Source organism: Pteronotus mesoamericanus, unplaced genomic scaffold (genome assembly GCF_021234165.1).
Source record: "Pteronotus mesoamericanus isolate MK-2021 breed Mesoamerican mustached bat unplaced genomic scaffold, CSHL_Meso_final contig_56, whole genome shotgun sequence".
NCBI lineage: Eukaryota > Metazoa > Chordata > Mammalia > Chiroptera > Mormoopidae > Pteronotus > Pteronotus mesoamericanus.
The window spans coordinates 6948437-6968945 of NW_026555201.1; positions in this window are offsets into that span (position 1 = coordinate 6948437).

The following is a 20509-nucleotide window of genomic DNA, read 5'->3' on the forward strand; positions in this document are numbered from 1 at the left end:
GCTGCTGCCTTGGCGTGCATCCTCTCTACCCCAGCTACCTGTCTCCAGCCCTCCTACCTGTCTGGATGAGTGTTTCTTCTTTAACTCCTTGATTGTCAGACATCCTTCCATACAGTTCGATTTTCTGGCAGTTCTGGTTATTTTTGTTTTTAAATTTGTTGTCCTTCTTTTGGTTCTGTGAGGAGGCAAAGAATATCTCTACCTACGCTTCCATTTTGGCTGGAAGTCCACTGAACTTATACTTCTTACTGGATGCAAGGAAAAAGTCAGCAGGTTAACTATGGCATTTAGCTCAAAAGCACAGGGGCTCATGGGTAACATATTTTTGCATAAAAAAAGAGTAGCATTCTTATTTAATATTTAGGTAAAGGAGACAGCTGTAAATGGTCATCCCTGAAAACTAATTTCATGGATTTGCCTGGTGGGTCATGCAAAGATGCTTTAACTCGGTGATATATATATTATATCTTTGAAACTGAAGTTTGTTAGCAAATCTAATGAAGAGAAATTAATAGGTGCCACTTCTGTCCAATCAGTTAATATAATGTTTGACCCTGAATCTCATCTTATGTAAACTTTATTCAAGGAGAAATAAGTTGTTTTTTGATGGGGATCTAGTCACAAAGCCAGGAGCTGAGCATCTAATAAGTTACTTTTCCGTTTTGAATAACTAGGAAATGTGAGGAGCATGTTGCAAAACAAGGGCTTGCTCTTCAGTGCCTGTTAAGAATTAGCTGTCTTTTTAGTGTGCACAAGTACAATCTGTAAAATATCACATTCCTAGAAGGTGGATTAATGAAATTCTGAAACCTTCTAAATATGATACACCTCTTGAGTAATCTCACATATGTTAAAATTGTTACAGACATTTTCCAGTTACTTCAATTACAATTTTTTTTTTTGTGTGGGATGCAGTGGAGGGGGGGAGAAATCATGAAATTAAAGTAAGTCTGTAACATGTGGCAAGTCCATCATCTATGTGATCAATCTTTTTCAGAGCTGCACTCAGTAAGGCGAGAGTGCCTATTCTCTTCTACCACCGCCTGGCCTTCCATAACTCAGTACTTTGGTGTATAATTAAACTTTGCATCAAAACAAAGTTCCAAAGGCCCCCAGTGGGCAGTTTGTTTCCTGCCCAGCGTATTTTAAGATTGTGTTTTGAGTTGTTTGTCTTTCTCCGCTTTGAATGCCATGAAGCCATTCACCAGAGGAGGATTGTTTTTATGTGCCCTTTCCCTTTCATGTCCATTTCTGGCTGTTTGTTCAATAATGTGGCCACTGGCATGAGCTGTGAAGCTGGGATAACTGGGCAAGCCATTAGTAGAACCAGAAAGATCCTCTTTCTTCAGCTAGGCTTTCCTGGCTTCTCCAAACACAGTCTGTCAAACAAAGACCAAGTCACTTCTTTCTATAAAAGAAACAAACTTAAAACATTATAAATAGTTGCCATTTTGCAGTTGAGGACAAGATGCTTCAGGAACCAATGCTATAGGAATAACGTTGGGGTGGGGGCCGGATGCCATCCTAGCCCAGGATTTCCTGTGCTTACTCTTCTCTGCCTCTCTGCCTCCACTGTAGTACGTCTCCCTGGGGAAAACATCCAGATTCCAGATCAATGCATGGCTAATGGAAGAAGCTTCTGGAAATCCCCACTGACATTCTGAGAAACCAGCTTCAAGTGGAAGAACTCAGTGAGACAACTCTTCAAACATCTTGGAAACAAATGACAGATCAATGCTGGAGCTGTAATTAGAGTCTGAGATGAGATTTCTTCCATCCTGGAAACTAAGCAAACTAGAGGAAAGGAAAAAAAAAATCCAAATATAATTTATGGACACAAAAGGAACAATTGAATTAGTAAAAATAGGCAAGAGCTCAAAGGTAAATTGGAGCATGAATTCTGTAGGCACGGGATCAGATGAAATATATTTTTGTACGCCTTTCAAACCTCTGAATTCTGTTGCTTTTGAAATGGAGTTGAAGAAATGAAAAAAGCATGGCTGGAAACTCTATTAAAGCCAGGGGAGTAAAAATTCTTGGTTCTAACTGACTGAGCTCATCTCAGGGATGGGAATGAAGAGCAAAAGGAGTTGTGTTCCCACATTATCCCTGTGGAGTATATGAGATCTGTAGCCTCACTCTTCATCTAACACCATATGGGATCATTCTTGGTGATGATAAGTCCATAGTGACTGTGATATTTCTCTTTAAGATCTTTCAGATTTGACATGGGACTGGGGTGGGGTGGAAGGGTGGAGAAGGGGGAGAGAGAGAAAGAGATCATAGGGGATGAAAGGAGGTAATGAATTTCAAACAAACCACAGGAAGACAAAAAGATTGGACTTCTCAGAAAGGTTTCAACACTTCCAAAACAAGTAAGTTAGGGAAACCTCACTAAATGTGCTGCCCATAATTTAAGGTAGTAAGGGAGAAGATTCCTTTGTATTGTGCTTCTGAAGGCTGGAATAAGTTCTGATGGATGCTTTTGCAAATAATACTGTAATTTTTAATTTCTCAACTTGCTGGAGCTTGCCACTTAAGGAGGACACCTAGGATGAAGTTGGTTTGTGTGTTTTTTCCAATTTATAAGAACAGCACTGTATTGGAGACTGCAGATGTGGGTTCCCATCATGGACTGACTTGTGTGACCTTAGGCAAATCAGATAGCATGTCTGACTCTGCTTGCTAAGCCATAAAATGAAAGTGTTGGATTGAATGACCTTTTAAAACCCTCTAAGTCCTGCAAATACCCTCAAACTTAACATTCTACAACTTAATATTTATCTTATCTCTCCTCTTAGTCATCCCTTCTGGCAATTTCCTCAAAATTCTCTTGAAAGGGAAAACTTTGTTTAAAATATTTCCTATATAGTGAAGGACTTCAGAATACAACACCCCAAAATATGCTTCTCGGGCATGTTAATTATCATGTTAAAAGCATATGAAAAACAGAAATAAGAAGGGTCCTCTGACCTTATTTTTTTCTTTCTGAAAATAAAATATGGAACTCCCCTACAGAAGATGTCCTTCATATACCTGGAGGAAAGAAACATTCTTAACACCAGGAGTGAGTAGCTGAGGCCAAGAGAAATTTGTGCAAACAAACCTTGCTATACTAATTCTTATCTTCCTAGTCACTTCTCCACAGCTAACTACCCTGGCCTAAGCCCCTTTGCCTTGTCACACTTTCACAATTTACTACTCCTTGTCCAATTTAACGTGCAAGCATTCAACTCCAGCCGCTTCTTTGGGTCTTTATTTTTCCTGTGAGGGCTCCAGTATGCATGTAAAAAAATAATTAAGACTTGTGTGCTTTTCCCCTGTTAATCAATCTTATGTCAGTCTAATTCTTAGACCCAGCTGGAGACCCTAAGAGGGTAGAGGACACATTTTTCTTTCCTTAAAATAGCAATATGTATCTCTAGTTTTTATTACCATCTGTACAAGTATTCTCCTTCCTGCCTTTCTCCTGGGGGAAAGTCGTCTTCCTTGCTTTCTGTTTTTCATACAATTGCAAGTGATGAGACCCAAGTAGAATCCTTAGAGGCAATAACAGTGTGAGAGGAAAAGGGACGGAAAGGAAGAGAAAAGTGAAAAGTGAGATCTGGCCAAAATGAGAGGAAATGGAAGAGGACATGAGAAAAGGATTGGTGAGGGAAGAAACTGCAAGCACCATGAGGAATGGACTTTGTCCTGAGCAACACTCGGGACAGGAGAGCTCAACTTCTGGGTTCAACAGCCCTCCTATTGCTCAAAGTTTCTTTAAACCACCCCCCAAAACTTACAGATGCTTTAACTGGCCTCACTGAGAGTATACACCTATTGATACTTCCTCTTGAGCTCTATGGGGCTTTGTGTTACACAAATAAAAGAGCCCTGGAGTTTAACTGTCTGACATGTTGCATGTGGTGTGACAAAACCAGGCTGGATTTCAGCAGGGGCCCCCTGCAGGCAACCGAAGTCAGCATCTCTGTCAAACTCTTGCATATAGGAATTATTGTCCAAGTCTATACCAGGCAAGGCTCAGGCTGTCACCCATTAATCAGCAACTTCAACACTGTGGAGAAGCAGAGTCAGGTCACTGCACAGGAAAATGATGTTAGCACTGTGTGACCCTGGTCCCCAGGTTCTATTTTGGAAGAACCAATAGTTAGTTTTCCTCCTTTCTTTAAATTTTTTTAAAAAATGGTATGTTGAAATAATTTCTATTTTTCAATTACAGTTGATGTGCAATATGATGTGAGTTTCAGGTATACAACCCAGTGATTAGATATTTATACAACTTACAAAGTGATCACCCTTATAGTTTTCCTCCTTTAGATCTCCTTTAAAAGTGAACTGCTTCTGATAAAAACCAGTCCTGGGGGTTGGGAGAAGTGGTAGTGATTGGAAATAGCAACATGCCTTCTGGGTGCTGGTAATGTTCCTTTTCTTGACTTGGGTGCTGGTAACATAGGTGCATTTGGTTTGTGAAAATTCACTGAGGAGTACAGTTAGGATTGGAATGCTTTGTGTCTGTGTATGTGAATGTGTTACTTTTCAATTTTAAAAAGTTGTCTTTAAAAGTTACTTGTGCTTTCCTTGAGGGAGAGATTATGTTTTTATTCACAGCCCTATCCCCTACTTTGGGTACAATGTCTGCCCTGTAATAAGTATGTAATATTTGTTCACTGGCAAAAAAAGGAAGGGATAGCTTTTTTCTGATTTCCCAGCACCAACCATTTGTGTCCTTCAGAAGTGAGAAACTGTGCCCACACAGATCACAGATGTCTGCTGGTAGCAACATCTCAGTGCTGCTTTGGCCAGGAAACTCAATGGACAGGTGCCTGGCCTTTTTGTATTTTAAGTTCTCTTCAGCATAGGATAGATTTTCAAGCCTGGGAAACCATGCAAATAACAAATGTGACTCATCTGGGACAAAAGCTCCATGGTAGAGAGAAAACCAAACAGGTGTTTTTATATAATCAGCTGCTCTTGGAAAACCCAAAAGAACTGTCCCAGAGGTTCTGTCTTACTTGAAGTTGATAGAATAGTCAGACACCCTGACATTTCCAGGAGAGACTTGCCGTCAGGTATTCTATTGTCACCGCAGGACGTATTTGTCCTGGTACTTTAAAAAATGCCTAAAATTTCTTTTATATAATAATTAACTCTATAGACAGGTGGCAACCGTAGTATAAAAACATTTCTTGTGAACTATTGGAGAGTAAGTTGCCCCTCATTCCTGAGTATTTCCATGTGTGTTGTACACAACAAGGCCTTTTTCCTACATAGCCACAGTACAACCATCAGATTTAGGAAACTGTCAGAGAGACATCGCTATCATCTAAACTTTGGTCTCCATTATAGTTTCTCCAACTGTCTCAATAATGCTCTTTATCACACAAAGAGCCAGGTCATAGTCATACATTGCATTTAGTTGTCATGCCTCTGGTTTCCGGCGGTTGGCAGCAGTTCTTCTGTCTTTCCTTGACTTTCGTGACCTTCACACTTTAAGAGATTACAGGCCAGTTATTTAGTAGATGCTCCCTCAGTTTGGGTTTCTCTGTTTTCTCATGATTAGATTTTGGTTATTCATTTTTGGCAGCAAAACCATAGAATTGAGGCTGTGTTCCTCTCATTACATCCTATCAGTTGCACAGGATTTTAGTTTGTCCGATGACTGATTCACCTTGATTACTTGATTAAGGTGGTGTGTGCCTGGTTTCTCCACTATGTAGTTACTTATAATTATAGGTATTTTGGGGGAAGGTAATTTAAAACCATGTAAATATTCCATTCATCATCAAACTTTTAATTTATTCATTTATTAAGTCTGTGTGGATTCATGGTTTCCTTCCTATTTATTTAGTGGGCTATGTATGATGTATTACTATCATTATTTCTTTAGATGCTCTAATTATCCCTCAATTTGGTCAGTAGACCCCCCTTCAAGTTGGCTTCTGTGTCCATTTGACAAATCTTAATCATTCTTTGAGTACTTCTTTATTTCCTTGCATAAGATATTCCAGGCTCATCTTGTACTTCTCTACTCTAGCCAGAGAATGAGCCACTTCTCTGAGGAACAACACACACATACACACCCCCCCTTTATTTCTATAACTAGCTTTGTATATGCAACTATGAGTTCACATCCATACCTTTGATTGTTGTCCCAACACCACCATCACAGGGCTAATATTTGTAGCTTCCATTTCTGACAATGAGAGATGATATTATCCCCCATATATTTGCAAATTGATCTAGATCCTTGAACATAACTGATTCTCTTTCTCCTCTGCCATCCTCTCCTCTGTATGGTCACTCTCCACACCCTCATGTCCTGGTGGGGCTCTCTCACCCTCTACTGAGTCACTCTTCCATGTGGCTTTTCCTCACCCTGGCTGGGCTCTGACATCCATGCTGAACCACTGCCTGTTGGGTGCCCTGCTCACCTGCTTCTGTCTCTGGCCACCTGCGCTGCCCACCCTTCCCAGAGCTCTGACACACTGTGTGCTGGACCGCCCCTGCACGTGGTGCCCTCCTCACCTCATCTGGGCTCTGACACCCTGTGTAGTTGTCTTCGTGTGTGGACCCCTTCTTATCCTACATGGACCCCGGCACTCTGCTCTGGACCCTTCAGCTCCCTTCCCTTTCCTACTGCTGGTGTGGGAGCCCACCTTGGCCTGCCCTACCCAATGGCTTTAGGAATGAATTCTTTGGGAAAGAAGGAAAGGAGAAAGGAAGGGGCATAGGAGAAAGAGAGCTTTCTCCTAGAATTTGGCTGAGGAAAATGTGTTCTGCATAATTGTTTTTTTTAAAGGTTAAAGAAGTGTTTATTGTCTGTCTGAAATATACCACATACTTTAAAATATTATTAAGTCATTAAAACAATTATATGGCTTATTATTGACTCATTTTTCAGAAAATATAACTGAGGCTAAGAAAAGTTTTAAAAAGTCCTTCCCAAGGACATGCAGTTACATTAGAATCTTTGGACTATTTCATATTTCTTTCAAAAAGTAGTATGTACTCCCAGTCTTAAAGGATTGAATTTCCCCCCATTTTTATTTATTTTTAATTTTTTTCCAGAGTAATCCTTTTATTTTTAAGCATTACAAATATTTAAAAATACAAATAGTGTTGACACTATTACAAATGTCCTCCATTTCCTCCCCCTTCTTCCCCACCCACCAAGCCCCCGCCTGCTCACCACTACCCCCAGTCCCCTCACATTCATCACATTGCTGTCTGGGTTCATAAGTTTTGCATCTATGCATATATGTTCTTTGGCTAATCTCTTCTAGTCCTCCCCCACTCTCCTCTGAGACGTATCAGTCTGTTCCATGTGTCCATGCCTTTGTTTTTATTTTGTTCATCGGTTTATTTGTTAATTAGATTCCACATATGAGTGAGCTCATATGGTATTTGTCTTTCTCTGACTGGCTTATTTTGGTTAGCATACTATTCTCCAGGTCCGTCCATGCTGTCTGTCGCAAAGGGTAAGAGTTCCTTCTTTTTTATAGCCATGTAGAATTTCACTGTGTAAATGTACCACAGCTTTTTTATCCAGTCACCTACTCATGGGCACTTGGGTTGTTTCCATACCTTGGCTATTGTGCAAATAGTGCATAGGGGTGCATATTATTTCTGATTAGTGTTCGGAATTCTTAGGATATATTCCCAGAAGTGGGGTCATTGGGTCAAAAGGTGGTTCCATTTTTAATTTTTTGAGGGAGTTGATACTATTTTCCACAGTGGCTGCACCAGCATTCCCACCAACAAACAGTGCACTAGGGTTGCCCTTTCTTCACATCCTTGCCAACACTTGTTGTTTGTTGATTTATTGATGATAGCTATTCTGCCAGGTGTGACGTGATATCTCACTGTGGTTTTAATTTGCATTTCTCTGGTGATTAATGATGTTGAGCATTTTTTCATATGTCTCTTGAGCATCTGTATGTCCTCTTTGAAGAAGTGTCTCTTCAGGTCCTTTGCCCATTTTTTAATTAGATTGTTTTTCTTCCTAGTGTTGGGTTGTGTAAATTAATCAATTTTGACTTATAGCTGAGAAAGAGATGTCCTTTCAGACCAGTAAGGAGAAATACCTGATTCTTTGTATCATAGTTTTCAGAAAAGTGTTTATCATGTAAATCTTAGTACAAGTTCAGGTAACTCTAGGCTAATCTGTAAGAGTGAAGATGTGGGTAACAATTTCAGTGAGAGCAGAAGCCTGCTTTAATTTGTAGCTACCAATCAAGAGAATCACCCAAGTTGCCACACTTCCTTCTACTAAAGGGATCTGGGTCACACCAAGAAGGTGTCTGCATTGTTGTTGTGGAGAGGGGCGGGATGAGGAAGGGCTGGATTCTATTTTCATTAACCCCCAGCGCTCACCTGGAGACATTCCAGTGGCACCACCTTCCCATCACACCCACGTTATAGCCCCTGTTTTTTCCAGAATCCTTGATCTTTTTTTCACTTCAGAAAGATCCTGCCCACCTGTTGGCACTGCCAGGATTTTAAGGCCAGGTTTTGGGCCTCTTTTCCTATTTGAGATGCTTAATCCAGGGCCCTAAGACAAAAACATCAGTTGCAATACCATTGTCAACACTCTTCCAGAGGCCTGAAGTTCTCTTGGAGGCTTGTGCTGGTAAGCCAGAGGATCCCGCTATTTTCTGTAATTTTCCTTACATTTAAAATAATTGCTTGTTAACCAATGTCACCTCAATAATTTTAATTAAAAAATAAAATAATTGGTAATATAAATCCCATTTTAAAAGATTCAGAAATGAAATTATAAGATTTCTAATAATGAATAATGAGTCATGGAAAAACATAGATAGAACAATAAATTAACAGTAGTGACCTCATTAGTGCTTATTAGTTTCTTTTCCTTTAAGCCTAAGCATAAATAAAAATGGGATTTCTAACCAACCATTTTTCTGCATTGCACTTAAGCATTGCTATGGATCACCCTGCCTCTGAACAAGGTTAAGTCCCTCACCCTGGGCTTATTATGTAGAGCTTACTCAGTTATAGTTAATTCGTCATACAATTGCTTATTTGATGGCTGTATTTTCCACTGGACTTTAGGCTCCTTGAGGACATGAAATTTATTAGCCTTGAATAACCCAGTGCTTAGCACAAAAAGCTTAAAAATATTTTAATGAATGAATATTCCCTGAGCACCTATCATGATGTCATTGATCTCACATTATTTAATCCTAATTACAACCAATTTTATCGATTAGGAGACAGGCTCTGAGAAATTAAGGAACTTGCAAAACTATGCATAAACTTTAAAAGGTAGATCCTGATTACTAACCCATTTAGAGAAGGAATAACCTATAATGGTTAAAGGCACAGGTTCTGAAATCAACTGCCTGTATTCAGGAGTTTTATAGGCTTTTAGGAAGACTGAATGAGTTCATGAAGGCAAAGAACTTATAGAACTTGTCACAGAGTTAGCACTTGGGAAATATTAGGGATTAATATCATGTATGTCTCTCAACCTCTGTCCTTCCTACTCTGTCATGTTGCCTCCTCTCTGATTAACTAAACATCTTCCTCATTTTCTAAAACACTAATTAAAATTCATATAAATTAATATACTACTGTGGACTATGATTAAAAAGATGGAGACTTCTGGCCAAGATGGAGGCGTAGGTAGATACACTTGCTTCCTCACACAATCAAAATGACAACAACAAATTTAAAAACAAAAAATAACCAGAACTGCCGGAAAAGTGAACTGTATAGAAGTCCAGCAACCAAGCAGCTAAAGAAGAAACATTCATCCAGACCAGTAGGAGGGGTGGAGACAGGCAGGTGGGATGGAGAGGACGCACATGGCAAGGCTGCAGCTGGAGGACCAGGTGGTCCCATATTTGCATGCGGCTAAACCATGAAGAACAGCTGGGGAGCGAGACAGACTGTGCAATCCCGGGCTCCAGCACAGGAAAAGAAAGCCTGAAAACCTCTGGAGGTAAAAACCTCTGGGAGTTGTTGCAGCAGGAGAAACTTCCAGCCTCACGGGAGAGTCTGTTGGAGAGACCCACAGGGTCCTAGAATGTACACAAACCCACCCACCTGGGAATCAGCACGAGAAGGGTCCCATTTGGGTAGCAGGGGAAGTGACTGAAAGCTGGCGGAAAGCCGAGCAAGCAGCATTGTTCCCTCTTGGACCCCTCCCCCACATACATCGTCACAAGACAGCAACTTGGGTGGCCCTGCCCTGGCAAATACCTAAGGCTCTGCCCCTGCCAATATAACAGGTGCACTGAGACAAAGAAATATGGCCCAAATGAAAGAACAGATCAAAGCTCCAAAAGCAGAACTAAGCGATGAACAGATAGCCAGCCTATCAGAGGCACAGTTCAAAACACTAGTAATCTGGATGTCCACTGAATTGGTTGAGTATGGTCACAAAATGGAGGGAAAAATGAAGGCTATGCAAAGAGAAATTAAAATATATATATATACAGGAAACCAAGAGTAAAGGGAAGGAAACCTGGACTCAAATCAACGATTGGGAGCAGAAGGAAGAGATAAACATTCAGCCAGAACAGAATGAAGAAACAAGATTCCAAAAAATGAGGAGAGGCTTAGGAATCTCCGGGACAACTTTGAACATTACGACATCCAAATCATAGGGGTGCCAGAAGGAGAAGAAGAGCAGGAAGTTGAAAATTTACTTGAACAAATAATGAAGGAGAACTTTCCCAATCTGGCCAAGGAAATAGACTTCCAGGAGATTCAGGAAGCTCAGAGAGTCCCAAAGAAGTTGGACCCAAGGAAGCACACACCAAGGCACATCATCATTACATTACCCAAGACTAAAGATAAGGAGAAAATCTTAAAAGCAGCAAGAGAAAAGGGAAGCAGTTACCTACAAAGGAGTGCCCATAAGACTAGCAGCTGATTTCCCCAAAGAAACCTTGCAGGCAAGAAGGGGCTGGCAAGAAGTATTCAAAGTCACGAAAGACAAAGACCTACTCCAAGATTACTCTATCCTGCAAAGCTATGATTTAGAATGGAAGGGCAGATCAAGTGCTTCCCAGATAAGGTCAAGTTAAAAGGAGTTCATCATCACCAAGCCCTTATTAATGAAATGTTAAAAGGACTTATCTAAGAAAAAGAAGAAGATAAAAAACTATGGACAGTAAAATGACAACAAACTCACAACTATCAACAATTGAGCCTAAAAAACCCCCAAAACCAAAAACACAAAGAAATCTATTTTAGGAATTTGTCATGTAGATAAGTCAGAGAGAAATCAGTTCACATATAATATCAATACCATTATTCCCACATTTTGTTCTTTAAGATTTCCAGTTCATTTAAAGAAAACAAAAAATTAGAACATGAAAGAATAACCAGGGATATGAAAAATCACACTCATAAGTTGCTTCTGTATGCCACAGGGGTGTGAAACAAAAAAGTAAAGAGCAATCAGTGCACTGATCACAGAACTAGCTGATTACTGGCAAGTCTAAGAGGTCTGTTCTTCTGACAGGTAGCAAAAGTTTTGATGGTGTGTCAGTTAATATGAAAACAGGTATTTTCACAGATCTGTCAAATAAAGTTTTCACTTAAAAATAATGGAAGGTCGAGAAGCAGAGCTAGAAGATAGAAGGAGCTTGGGTCCCCAAGTCATTGTGTGGAGGAAAGCTGCTCACCCACCAGGTGGAGAGCCACTGAAAATTAACTTATGTGGATAAATCTCTAAATTTGTGGGGGTTTTAGTTACAGGAGCTAGTGATACCCTAAAAAGTACATCTTTTTTGAAGAAAAAGCTGGGAGGTAAGCTAGACAAACTGTTGTTCCTTTATAGAATTTATAATTTCCATCCCTGTGTTTCTCTCTCACCTTCACTATCTATCTTTGTCTCAGCTGTTTTTCTCTGAAAATCACAGTTGAACATTATTCAGATTTTATAGAAAATTTACAAAGAAAACAAGAAGCCCTATTTAAACTTCCACATCCAAACAAGCCCTATCTGGGGTATTGGGACTTGCACAGATGGTAATAAAGTGGGGTTTTGTTCCAGTTTGTCTATTATTTCCCACAAGTATGGAAATTCTGTGACGAGGAAGGTGATGGTAAGGGGGAGGGGGTTGAAATTCCTGAATCTGTATTAGTCATATGATTATAGTAGTTCTGAAAGCTCACCTCTAAGCTCTGCAGGGTGAAAATTTATTGCCTCTTTATTCTAAAGAGGGAATTTAATATAAAATCTTGCTGCTTTCTGTTTCAATTAACCTTTCCTATAAGAATCCTGGCTGTCTGAAAAAAAAAAGTGAGATGATCCTAATTGCAGGCTAAAAACCCAAATTAAGACCTTTGGAGTGTAAGATTTATTATCTCCAGCTAGTGAAATACAAGAACTTCGTGCTTAGAATGCATCGCATTTATAATTAGAGGGAAAAGCTGTTTTCATAAAAATAAAACAACAGCAATAACAATAAAAACCAGCAGTTTCAGGCTTATTTGTGGAATGTTTTATGTCAGACACTATAAAAACTATCCCATCACCCTCTTTCCACCTGTCTAACTTGTTTAGGAATTAACTTGAGGCATTTCCTGTAGGAGGAAACTTACTCACCCTAGCTCATGCCTCTTCATTGTGTTCCCAGAACACCCTCTGCTCTACAGAAGGCTAGTAAATTTTCTGCTTTCCTCCTAAACGATTCACTTCTTAATGCAGGGACTCATTCATCTTTGCGTTTAGCACATGTAGAAACTCAACGAATATGTTACATGATTAAATAAATGAGCAAAAATTTAATTCTGCAGGCACCTTTGCTAAGTAAGACACATGTTGGATTTGAAGATTAGGTTGTATGAGGAAGTGGGTTGTACCTACTGGTCAGGAAATAGTAGACAGGCAACCTTCCCTTTAAGGAGGGGAAAGCCAATTTCAGGGAGCTTTTCAAATGTATCGTGGCAATCCCATTTTTGGTTCTTTTTAGGACTCTTTTTGTTCATTACTCCATATACCTCATGAACCAAACCGCCCCTTTTTTTTCCTGGTGGTTCAACATGTTCTTGGCTATAGAAAGCTGAAATCCTGCTACAAATTGAGCCCTGTAGGAACTTAAAAGAAGATGTGTCTCATGGGAAAACTGTCCTTGGCATGCCTTAAGTGAGACTCAGACATTTGAAGACATCAGACGCAGACACCAAAATGAAATTAACCAGAAGGAGCTCCCAGGAGGGGGATGGGACGCCTCAGATCCACATGAGCAGTCAATTCAGTCCAACGAGGGTGCTAATGAGCTGTTTTACACGGTTCTGGCAAACTCACCCGCACCCATAATTTTCTCTCAAGGTATCATTAAAATCAAATGATTCCCTTATTTTGGGTATCCATTTACACTGTAATTATTTTGGTCTTTTGTAGTGACTTTCGTGATTAAATTAGGCAATTCTCCTGCCTGTGTAGATAATGTAATGACTTTTTAATCATTTGTTTTTTACCGGCCAAATTGTTTCCATGATCCCATTAGAAATTCTGTAGTGATTCCAGCGGATTCACTGAACTACTGGTGCAGCTGCACCAATGAACTGCAGGCTGCCTGCTGCCAGACTCAGTCTGTGCGTGTCAAGTTCCTTTTATTTTCTCGGGGATCCAGAAAATATCTAATAATTTTGATCAATGGATATATTTTCTGACATTAAAAGTCATAAAGAATATTACATGGTTATGGTAGGTACTTAAAAATTGCATTTAGTTTTCTGACTATAAAAGTAATACATTATTATTATAGAAAATTCAAAAGTACCACAAATACTATTAAAACACTTATAATTTTGCCACTTAAAACCATTTTATATTTGATGGCATTTAATTATAGTTTTTATCTATTTCTTTTTCTATTATATATGTCTGTCTATCTATCCAAAATTGGAGCCATAACTTATAAGTAATTTCTTAATCAGATTTTTTCATTTACTGTGTATGAGAAGCATTTTTCTTTGTTACTGAATGTTCTTTGAAGTTATAACTTTTAAGAGTTGTATAATATTCCATTATAGTCATTTGTTCTTTAAATGTTTTCTGAGTGTCTACTATGAACAAGCACAGGTTTTACTACCATTTATTTAGTTATTTCCCTATTTGAACATTTGGATCCTTTAAATATATGTCACATCATGGCTCTCTGCTCCAAATCGTACAGGGGCTCCCTGTTTTGCTGAGTAAAAGCTTAAGACCTTTGAGGCCCTTCACAGCTGCCCCACCCCTTACCTCTCTGGTCTCTGGCTTCATCTCCTACTCCCTTCACTGCTCAGGCCATTTCAGATACACTAGTATCTCTGCTGTTGCTCTAATTGCCAGACAGGCTTGTGCCTCTGGGCCTTGGCACCAGCTATTCCCTCTGCCTAGAAAGCCTAGCAACCCACTACCCAGATATCTCACCTCCTTCAAATCTTTGCTTAAGTGTTAACTGCTTCATGAAGAAACATGCTTCTCCATCCTGCCTCCAGCCACTTCTGATCTCCCTTCTCTTGCTCTGATAGTTTTCTTTTTTTCACAGCACCTATTATTTTCTCATGAACTACTGTATTTTGCCATGTGTAATGTATTCCTGTGTATAAGGTGCACCACGTTTCTGGCCCAAATTTTCAGGAAAAAAATCTTCCATTTTAATTTTTTAATTCAATTATTTATTTATTTATATTTAGAAACAAAACTGATTATCATATTCCAGGGTATTATTTTGCATGCAGGTATTGTTATCGCTTTCTAGAGTTACACCTTTAACATATACGCATAAATAAAAGAATTAAAAACATTTATGTACATATGCAATTAGTACTACCCATGTATAATGTGCAACTTGTTTTTTCCTCAAAAATTTGGGCAAAAAAGTGCACATTATACATGGCAAAATACAGTATTTTACTTTAGTTATTTACTAAGTTTACTATTTATTACCTATTCATCCCTCTATAATGTAAATTTTATGAGGGTAGAGATTTTTGATAATTTTATTCACCAATGTATTGCAGGAACCCAAAACACTATGTAGCACATAGTAGATGCTCAACAAATATTTGTCAAATAAATGGATAAAGTTTTTGAATTTTTGGCTGTTATGAACAACGCTGTATTGAATCTAAATCTTTGACTAAATCTTTTGTGATATTTTTGATACTGAGTCAAAAGGACAAATGTTAAGGCTCCCTGAGATGTAGCATTAAATAGCTTTTTAAAGGTTGTCTGACTTCACATTTTTAGCTGCAGAGCTGTGTCCATCTTATTGCATTAACACCTGCATTAAGTATTATTTTAAAAATATCTTTGCTAATTTGATGAAAAATGCTACTCATTTAAAAATTTATAATAAAAATTTTGACAACTATTGGATTACTAGCAAATTTGAAGATTTAAAAATCAGTTTATTAGTCATTGACATCTTTTGGGGGATTACCTGACCATATTCCTTATTGATTTTTATGTTGTGAATATTAGGATTTATTTTTCATTTTTATTAGAAATAATTTGTACATGCCAGAGAATATATTTGGAGAAATAAAATAAATACTCTTGAACCCACCATCCAGCTTCAGAAATAGGATGCCATCAAATTTTTTGAAATGCCAGTCGGTACCTCCCAATCTCATTTCTCAGCATCTTCACAAAGAAATCATTGTTTTTTTTGAATGTGTGTGTCCCCAATGGCATATTAGCTTAGTTTTATCTCTTGAAAATGGAGTCATACTCTGTGTAGTTTCCTGCACTTCGACATTGTATTTCTAAAATTCACCAATGTTCAATTTCTACAGCCGTAGTTTGTTAGTTTTTCCTGCTGTATGGTATTCCCTTGGGTGTATATACCACCATTTATTCATCCAGAGCCTGTTGATGGGCAGTTGGTTTTTTCCCTAACTCCCTGGTATCATAAACAATGCTGTGACAAACAATCTTGCTCCTGATTCCTGAGGCATTATGTGCAAAGTCTTTCTAGAGTATGTATCTAAGGGTGGAATTGCTGGGCCATAGAGGATGTGTTTGCTTAACTTTTCAAAATAACGTGAGACTCTCTCCAACTCGGTTTTATCAGTCTATGTTGCCACTAGCAGTGAATGGGCCTGTCTGTTGCTTCATGTTTTTTCTAACTCTTGGTTCTGCGCTGGAGTAACTAAAAAATGGTATCCCATTTTTGATTAAATTTGCACCTACCTGATTGGTAACTGATGAGATTGAATGTGCTTTCAGATGATTATTGGCTATTTATCTTTCCTCTTTTTCTTTATATTAAAAGAATGATAACCATCATTATTACCACAAATTACCACAATGGGTACTGCTTGGTGTATGCCAATCCCTGCACATTACATGTTATCCCTTCACCAACTTTATGAAGTAGTTACCATCATATTTTGGGGGCTCCAGAGAGGTTGTTATCAGAGTATATGTTACCAACTGTGTTTCTCTAAATGATGGCCTTTACATTTTTATAACATATGACTTGAGACCCAAGACTAACCTGTAATCCTGTTAGAATGCAATTTGACGGTAGGTGTCTAATTTTAGAAGTCTGTCCTAAAGTCTTTTAGAGATTAAAAAAAAAAATCACTAATAGTTGTGTGAAAGAAAAAATTTTGGAGTTTATCTTCATGGCCACTTCCTTGTTACCTTAGCAGAAAGGCCAAGGCAAGTGGCATTTCGGCTCATGAAGAAACCATTCACAGGTGAAAGTGAAGGCTGGAGCAAGGTACACGCCTTCCCTCAGACAGGTTGTCTCCTGAAGAAACTCAATAACGTTTCTTCAATAAATGATTTTCCCTGTTGGATTTCAGAATCCAAGAGGAGTTGGCTGATGATTATATGAGCCTGGAATTTTAGAAAAAGAGAATGTAGTTATAAGGTTTTTGAATGAGCAAATCCAATAAACATCTATTTTGAGTCTACTTTGTGCGAGACCCTAAGACACAGATTTATGTGAGAGCAAGAGGATATCATTTCAATGTCCACTCTGTTCTTATTAACTTGGAAGATTTCAAACTTACTCCTTTTTACTTATTACAAGTAAATTTTCTTCACTTCTGTGTACCCTGGTGTATGGGTTGGAGTGCCTGGCTGCTCTCTAAATACATGGAAAGTCATCATTTTGAGAAGTGTTTTCATCAATGTTAATACATAGAGAAAAAATAAGCAAATTACTTAAAGCTAACGGACTTACTGTTAAAAACGGAAGTTCTTTGTGTGGCAAATTACAGGCTTCCATTTTCCTTGAATGAGCATAGACAGATAGGATAACATAAAAAATTTTGAAGAAAAAAAGGATGTAGTAAAGACCCAACTTCAGACACTTCAGTCTATTCTAGGGCTACGTTCCCCAAAGTGTGCTGTGTGGAGTTTTATTCCTGGGAAATGCTTTAGGGAAAAAAGTTCTCTTTGATCAAGTAAGCTTGGGGAATGTCTCATGTTAGTGCCCTCTTTGAGATGTACAACACTCAGGAGGACAGTGATGCTGCTGAGGGGTGCTACTGTAAAGACATCTCCCTCATTTACTGTAATTCCCCAAATCTTAGACTTATTTGACCCCCAAATCTGTTTTTCATATAATGCTTATTAACACTTTGAGCAAAATTGTGTTCTCCAGGATACGATTTTAGAATCCCCACACCAGGGTTATTATAGCTTTTAAATTGTTCGTGATTCAAATCCTGGCCTCAGTTTCTCCTTTGAATTAATAACCCTCACATGGAGATGCTGTGAACCAGAATTTCCACAGAACAGTTCTCCAAAAACTTTGGAACGCTACGGCTGTGTGGGGCTGATGCTCGTTGCTGGAAAGCCACCTTATTGGTTCTGCTTTTACTCTACTCTGAGAGGACTGTCAATCAGGCACCTCCCTAAGATTTTGGTTTCGGCTTGGCACATATGTAAAAGCGCGGACACTTGGCAAAGCCAGGGAAGCTACAACTTGCTTCAATTTCAACCTGATGGTCTGTTTCAAAGGTCACTTTTTTTCCTTCTAAAGGCGCAACTGCTGTAGTAATTTCCTTCAGTAAGTTTTTAGCCATTTAGATGGAGACAAGTTGTCATGGAATAACCTGTGTTCACATCATTTCAAGGGTGGCTTAAATGTGGAGCCAGGGCGGCTGCAGCCTTGAGGCTCACCTCGGCTCATTACTCTGAAGCTGCCTTCTTAAGTCTGGTTTTGGTTTAGAAACAAGGTAGTACGTAATCCAAATAAACAGGCCAGGGCAGACTGTCCAAATGACTGAAAAGCAAAGCAGCTTTAAAACTCCAGAAGGGTACTTGTAGTTTAGCTCTTGTGACACACGCCAAGGATTCATTATTCAACAAGGTGCCCAGTGGACTGGGAGCCCCTGGCAGGCCAGCTTCTGCGGAGGCAGGCTTTGCTCCTTCTCCAAGTGTGCTGTGTTGTAGGTGCAAATGCGAACTCTGAGCAAATACTCATCTTTACAAAGTAGAAAAAAAAATTGCAGCTTTGCTTTTCCAGTTTTGGGTGTTTCCCTGAAGTAAGGCAAAACTAATTTGGGCTTTGGGGACATTTGTCTTTGGGGTTTCTGGAGAGTATCATAAGGCTCTTCATTAAATCAAGCTTCTATGGGTGGAGATGAACTTCATTTCTGTCACAGGGTTTAAGATTCCAGCTCCAGCCAGGTTTCTGTCTTTCTGTCTTCTAATAAAAAACAGCAGTTATAAGTTGGAATGACCCAAGATTATCTTTTTGGTTAAAATGGATTGTTCACAGAATTCTGAAAATATCTTTCCCTTGTGAGCTATAAACTTAAAGTTACAAATTCTTTCTTTCTTAAGCAGGAACTGAGGTTCAAAGAACCTGACTAGATTGAAGCATAAAGCAATAAATTTTGTCCCCTTAATTTGCCTTCTACTTTCTCTCCTATTTTTATGTTTGCAATGTTAATACAGGAGAAATTCAGTAAATGACCACTGACTTAGATGGTTTGGTGGCTAATGATTCTCCCATTCTCCAGGCTTGGGTTGTGACAGTCCCGTCGTGAGGCTGGGGCTGGGGGAGGGGAAGGCACAAGGCAAGGGAAGGGCTCGTTTGGCTAGTGCCTGAAGACAGGCAGATGATTTTACCTAAGCTTCCTTGTACATGAACCTAAGAACTTGCCCGCCCTGGACAAGGCCAAGTTCATGGATATGTGAACTGTGCAGCTGCACAGGGCCTTGCACTAAGAAGACCTCCAGGCTTGGTTTAATCCTCTGCTGTCACTATCTTGAAATTTGTCATACTTTCTAAACAAGGGGTCCCACATTGACACTTTTCTCTGGGCCCCTCAAATCATATAGCTGGTCATTTTCCTGGTTTACAGCTGGCCAGCTCCCTGCTCTCCTCTTGCTCTTCTCTCCCAGCCGTGTCCCCCGAGCCAGCCTCAGGGCCATGTTTAAGGCTGGACTGCCCGATGTCACGCCTACTAGAACAGGAAGCTGGGTGTGCACCCCACAGTGTGTCTCGTATGATTGTCCTGTGGATTTTATGGATTATTTGTCATCTCAGAGTAGACTTTTTCTTGGTTTGGACTTTAGGGAGACGCCAGGTAATTTCAAGAGCTGTGCAAACTGCACATGATTAGGAAATGTGTTGCCAAGGAAAAACCCTGCAATGCCAATGCTTAATAAAAACTATTTTTCATTTGTAATGTTTATACTCTTTTTGACAATAAGCCAGTAAACAGGTGCAAAATCCATTTACATTTGGAGTTCACATTAGAATTTTTAAAAATCTCATGGAACACCTGAATACTTTGTTTTATGATGTCGGTTTCCTGAATATGGTTTCTATTTTTTATAGCAAGCCATATGGAGGATGTTTATTGAATATGCTTATTAAACTTTTATCTTTGTACCACTTGCATAAACCACCTAAAAATTATGATGGCGGCACTCCTGTCTTTGGACAGTCATTTGTTTTCTTTCCTTTTTATTGCCTCCTGAAAATCTTCTGAAATGGACATGTTTCTCATTTACCCAATTTAAAAATTGTTCACCTCACAATATCATCCCCTTCCCTCCCCTACTTTGGTAGAAATGTTTTTATTAAATTGCACTCCATTGTCATGATTTGTGCCTTCCTCAAGAATATGGAAACAGCTCTATCTATTTTTACCCCGTTACTGAGAGCATTGTGCACACGTGGCACTCTCCCTCCTTACGAGAACCCACGGGTGCCACTGCTCTTTGCTCTCAGTTTGAGTAAGTGCTAGCACATTTGGGGGTAGGTCTAAGCATGTCAGGCTAACAGTCTGTTACATGACTCATTGGACTTGGAATGAGGTGGGAAAGAAGTTATCAAAACTTTTTTTTATAAGGACTACTGCGGCCCTGACCCACGTGGCTCAGTTGGTTGAGTGTCGCCCTGCAAAGCAAAAGGTCCTAAGTTCTATCCTGGATCAGGGCACATGCCTGGGCTGCCGGCCCAGTTCCCAGTTTGGGCGTGTGCAAGGGGCAAAAGATGTTTCTCTCACACATTGATGCATTCCTCCCTCCCTTTTTTTCTACCCTCCCCACTCTCTAAAA